The sequence below is a fragment of the Boleophthalmus pectinirostris genome, unplaced genomic scaffold, assembly GCF_026225935.1.
Source record: "Boleophthalmus pectinirostris isolate CB_2022bp ecotype Guang Dong unplaced genomic scaffold, ASM2622593v1 HiC_scaffold_12, whole genome shotgun sequence".
In the NCBI taxonomy this organism is placed as follows: Eukaryota; Metazoa; Chordata; class Actinopteri; order Gobiiformes; family Gobiidae; genus Boleophthalmus; species Boleophthalmus pectinirostris.
This window is the reverse complement of record NW_026571018.1, coordinates 35130489-35136488: the sequence shown is the minus strand read 5'-3', so window position 1 is coordinate 35136488 and position 6000 is coordinate 35130489. Positions and strand designations below refer to the sequence as shown.

Genomic DNA, 6000 nt, shown 5'->3' with positions numbered 1-6000 from the left:
TAATACAAAAAAAAAATGTCCTCTTAAGATTATTAGTATTATTATTTATTGATTAAAGGGGTGGGGGACGTAACGTTAGCTTTACGTATAATGCAACAATGTCCTCTTAATATTTTTTTTTTTTTTTTTTAGTTTATCGTCTAAAGGGGTAGGGGACGCAACATTTACTTTACTTATAATTTTAAAAAAAATGTATAGAAAAGATTTTTTTTTTTTTTTTTACTTATCTTCTAAAGCAGAGTACCCTTGCCTACGTGATAAATAGTGAAAACGTGGCTATAAGAATGACTAACATTTGCAAGGAGGCGTGTTTTTTTTCTCACCAAATAACCACACGGTGAGGAATGTGCTTGCGCCTGTGCTGCCGCCATTACGGGACGTGCTCTGCGGGACCCTGTACGTGGCAACGATAAAACATCCTCCGTGTGCGCTATTCATAACCCCGGAGAGCCGAGCTGTCCTGCGCCTGGTGACACGGTGTGCCCTCAATCTTCCGACACCGGGGAAATAAAGGTAAGACAAGATTTAATACTTCAACAGATTCGCTAAAAACACGTCTCCCCTCTCATCGATGCAGCCTGGGACGTGTTAGCGTGCGCCACCAACATGTTCGGCTGTCAAAACAACGTTCCAACAGGTTTTTGTAGCGGATAGCGGTGCGTTAGAATGATTTTTGCACGTCTGATACAAAAATTCTAAGTGAAATGTCATAATTTGGTCAATTAAAGTCGTATTTGTTTCATACTAGACATGTTACACGCGTTCTGCGAATCTAGGCTATCCATGCGTAAAAGCGAAAAGTTTCAAAAGTTTCCCGCTAAACCTCACATTTTCAAGCTGAGACATTACTTAAAATTGGCGTGGCTGTTTATTTACTACGCAAATTCTCTGTTAATGACCGCATAGCCTAAAGGAAAGAGCGGTGGTTGTGCCAGAAATGCGCAAATGTTCGGAGTTTTCTAGAAGACACATTTGGCGTAACGTCACGTCCCAAACATCCAGCTGGAGATGGAGCAACTGGGGTCAGCGAGGGAAAAGTGGAGTGAGGAAGTCAACACGAAAAACAAGGCTTCAAGTCATTCACCTTTGCTGTCAAGTATCCAGGTATTCTGATCCCTGTTCAAATCTGGTTTCCTCATCACGAACGTACCTGGAGTTGTGATTTGTTTGGTTTCATTAACACACAAACCATACAGGGTTCTTCCCTCAGACAGAAAACACTGTTCCACCTTTCAATGTCATGCAGCCTCATAGTACAGGAAGTGCTCCACTGTGTTTTAAAACTCCGTACACCTTCACTAGAATCATTTGGATCATTTCAGCCCAGGAAATGCCAATCTCTACTGAACAAAAGGTACCGTAAAATACTGGTACATTAGGTGCTCTGGATTATAAGGCGCACTGTCATTGAATGGTTTATTTTAAAACTTTTTTCACAAATAAACCGCACCGGACTTTAAAGGAAACACAACAGTTGGATGGGTCAGTTGGACTTTGTTTGTTGCGTTCACGGTTGTGGCGTGTAGGGAGGGTGCTGTCTGGGACCGCTGGATTGTCGGCGTGTTCGCAGTGACTCGGTTGTTCAGTTGTGTCTAGAAGTGGCACATTGCACTCGCTTTTTCGGTTCGTTCCTCCGTTCCGTTCCTCGTGGGCGTGGAGTGATGAGTGTGTCTGTGGGTGTTTTTCTCTGTGCGGTCGCTGTCTGCTCCGTGTGTGTTTGCGTGCGCTGCGGGTGGTGCGGCTTTGTAGTTTACTGAAGTCGTGCTGGGACACCCGAGTGGATTCGTGTATAGGGCGCTCTGGATTGCGGGGTACGCAGTCGTTTTTTTGATGGGGTTGGAGGCTTAAGAGCGCGCCCTCTAACCTGGAAAATACGGTAAAAGGTTTGGAGCTTCAGAAATGTAGACAGACTAATAATAATGTGTTACTCGTGTGAATGAAACAAAACACAACTCCAAGTATGTTTTGAGCAGGTAACAACATTATAACATGACTTAGAGCTCACAAGAGTCAGTTTTGCGAAATATAGGACCTTTAAGAAGTCAAAGCCATTCAAAAAATCCAGAAATTCCAATAAGTAAAGTTTGTGCATCTGGTTTAGTCTTCCAAGGCATCAACTAAACTAAAATACGTCTTCAGAAATGAGTTAACATCACTATAAATACCTGGACAATACTCTTTTCATATCAGTCTAGTTCAAACATTCATTTAAATCCAAATGGGACGTGCTCCAGGCCACGTCCCATTTGGTTTGGGTGTGAGGTGGGGTCCTCCCTGGATAATCACAGGGCATTTACAGCCCCATAACCTTTCACACAAATGAGCCTTTATTTTGGTTTATAAAAATCTACACATTCCTTCAAATTGGTGTTGAATTGGAACACTTGGCCAACCAAAATGTGATTTCAATGGATTGCAAACAGTTGTCACAGTAACCGAAATATCGTGATATTGTACAGTCAAAGATAACAATATATTGTAGGGTTGTGCAAAAATATAGAAATATCTCATCGTGTTGTTTATTTTGATGATACAGTATCGATATCGTGGGCTGCTGTATCAATATATCGCAGTAGAATATTTTTAGGTGTATTTTACAAAATTAATTTGTGTAAGAGCTACAGTTGTGTTGACATTTTCACTGTTGAATCTTTTTAAAATATATCTTATCGAATAGTATTGAATCGAAAGTACACTGAATCGAAAAACGTATCGTATCGTGGACTATGTATAGATAATATATGTATAATAATATGTATAATGATATTTGTTGTATTGGCAACTGCTTAATTATACCCAGCCCTGATATATATAATTACAAGACTCTTTCCTTAGAGTTGGCAGCAGTAGCTAAAAAAACAGAGGGAACTACATAGACCATGATCCAATTCAGTGAAGACTACATGAAGAAATAACTGTTATTAGCGCTTTTAAATATTAGTACTTTAAGCTGAGTTTTGTCAAGGCATTTTAAGATGGAAAAAGTAGTGTCTTCAGACTTTTGTTGGCTTCCACCAAATATCGAAGTAAATATTGTACCGTGAGCTGCATATCGTGAAAATATTGTAACGAGAGATTTGGATATTGCTACATCCCTAATTGAAAGTAGTAGACGTTGCTTTTTCCATTCCAATAAGACTATAAACATGTGATAGTAGTACTTAAAGATAGACTTCGATGAATTGGGCAGATCCAGCACTTTTTATCGAATCAGTTATCGGCCTTAAATCTTGAACACAGACCGATATTTAGTCTTGGCCGACCTGCTGCCTGAAAAGTACACACAAAGCTTTATTTGAATACTTAATTGCAGATAGATGACTGCTCAAACTGTGACTTGCAGGCTTGTGGTAAAAAGGGCGGGTAGGCGAGTTTGTCGTAAATTAAAATGACAATTTGGTAAAATAGTCAAAATCAGCCAAAAATATCACCCCACTGGCCTACGGTTGCTATGGATTCTTAACAATCGGTATGAGCATCGGACATGGAAAAAACCCATTAAGTTGAGAACAGTTGTTAGAGTTGGCAAAAGTATCGAAAATCAGACACTTAAACTAGGGATGCAATAGCTGAAACATCGTTATATCATATCATCATAAGTCTCACAATAATATCGGAGGCCATTACAATATATCAAATTACACGTCTTTGCTTAAATGAATAGTTACGGTGATTTTAATGTCTTTCTTTGTGATTTTAATGTCTTTCATATTCTGTAAATCACTTTGAATTACTTTGTGTATCAACTGTGCTATACAAATAAACTCGCTTTGTGTTGCCATGGTGCAGCAACAGCTAAAAAAAAACAGAGCGAACTACATAGACCATGATCCTTTGCTGTTGTCAGTGCAGATGAACGTGAACAAATAAATATAATTATTAATATTAAGCACTTTTAAATTATAATCCTTCAAATTATAACGTACCAAAGTGTTTTCAAGGTTTTTAAAAGGAAAAAAAAGCTGCAGATTGACGATTTTGTTCGCCTCCACAAAATATCGGAATAAATATCAAACCATGAGATGTATATTGTGAAAATATCGTATTGAGGGATTTTGATATTATTACAGCTAGGAGTGTGCAAAAAAAACTGAAATATCGATATATCGTGTCGTTTAATGTGCTCATACAGTATCGATATTGTGAGCTGTTGTATCGATATATCGCCAAGGGTATTTTTTTTGGTATATTTAGCTAAATTATTTTGTTTCAGAGCTACAGTTTTGTTGTTTGTTCAGAGGAAGGAAACTCTTTTATGCGACACATTTGACGTTTTTACTGTTTTGATGATTAAAATGTTTGTGTTTCATATGAACTTTGCACAAGAAGTGGTTTAACAAAGACTTTTAGAAGCACAGCCCCATCATTTAGTTTTTATTGAACTGTATGGAATCGATTTGAAATATATCGTATTAAATCGAAAGCTCACTGTATCGAGATATGTATCGTATCTGCAACTTCTTAATGATACTCGGCCCTAGATACATCCCTAACTAAAATTAATACTGAAAATTAAATTAGGGTATTGTAATCGGTATCAAAAATTACTTTGTAGTAATTGCGTTTGAAATTTTAGTGTAGTAGTATATTTTAAGTAGTCATACTCTTTAAATTTTCTTTTAATGTTTTTTTTTTTAGGGCTTTCGAATGAGCAACCACTGCTTTACAACATCAAAACTTGGACTAAACCTGGATTAGAACCGGGCCAAATGAAATCAGAATAAATCAACCTAAATCGACCTTTTATTCAAGAGCACGCAGCCCATTGTAACGGTATAAAAGCCTAATACCGGCTACAGCACAGATGCCCTGCAGGAGTGGATGAGTATAATACAATGTGGCAGGCTCTGGTCTGGTTAAATGAATAGGCGCAGAGCTAGATTGGGTCTGTAATCAGGCAGAGATCTGGTGACGTGGTTAGAAAAGGTCTGTCGTTTCAAAGCTGAAGCAACATTTGTACATTGGCAGACATTTCATTACAAAATTCCCATCTGAAATAAAACACACCATTGCAAACACGGAACTGTCAAATGAACTAGAATTTACGAAGACATGGATTGATTTAGTCCAGGTTTAGTTTTTACTGAATATTCACAATATAAATAGGCCTGTAACGATAACAGATTTTGCTGGACGATTAATTGACCAAGAATTTATTGCGGTAAACGATAATATTGACATTTTGAGACCAATTTCAACTATTATAATGACCAAATGCAAACACATTCTTTCAAAGATCAATAAACTTTACTTTCTAAATAACATTTAACACAGGAACTGTAAGACAACCAAAAACAACAGGCCTAAATAAAACAGATTTGTTAACACAGGATTTGTCTAATGTAATCTGGCTCACATCAAGGACTTGTTTCCAAAAATGCACTTGAATAAACCATTGCTGAACCAAATACAACCAAAGCATTAAATAAAATGGATTATTAATTCTCTCTAACAAAATTGTCCTTAAAAGTGATTTTAGTCGTTGACTTGCATTGGAATATTCTGTCATCTCTCTTTGTGGCTGCTGCTGTGAGCCTTGTCATTTTGGTCATTTAAATGTTATTATGAACCCGCAACACAGGATGTTATTTTGCTCTGAGGGAGTCACTGTCCTGTCTGGTGTCGTGTCGGTGTCTTGTGGGATTTCAGTGGATTTCGGGCTCTCTCAAGGGCTAGGCTAATTCTTTTGCTCGGGTTTGGGTGTGTTATGACCCGGAAGAAAAAGAAAACAGGAAAAAACCAAAAAGTACCCAAACGTTAACAGGGTGTATGTCGACTGCTGGGGTTTGAGACATTTCTTTTCATTGTTTGCGTGCTCGCTGCATTTGACACATGTGGCTGTTGAGACGTGTCCCTCTCACCAGTGTTGATTTGGCATCGTGACTTGTTTTGGCACTCGGCGATGAACTGTTTTGGTTCTGTCTGTGTGTGGCTTCATGTAAGCCACACAGACAGCGGCGCTTTCTACACTCAGGTTGCGCGCACATCCACTGTGTTGAT

General features: G+C 38.3%; 1 protein-coding gene across 2 annotated transcripts in view; it reads left to right on the top strand.

Moving 5' to 3' along the window:
* Positions 1-262: 262 nt before the first annotated feature.
* Positions 263-6000, top strand: part of p4ha2 (procollagen-proline, 2-oxoglutarate 4-dioxygenase (proline 4-hydroxylase), alpha polypeptide 2) — a 62801-nt gene continuing 57063 nt past the window's right edge. Inside the window, exon 1 of one of the 2 annotated variants that reach the window (XM_055148338.1) lies at positions 263-513. The gene's annotated coding sequence lies outside the window, so the exon portion shown is untranslated. The remainder of the gene's footprint in view (positions 514-6000) is intronic. The other variant, XM_055148337.1, reaches the window with a different exon arrangement.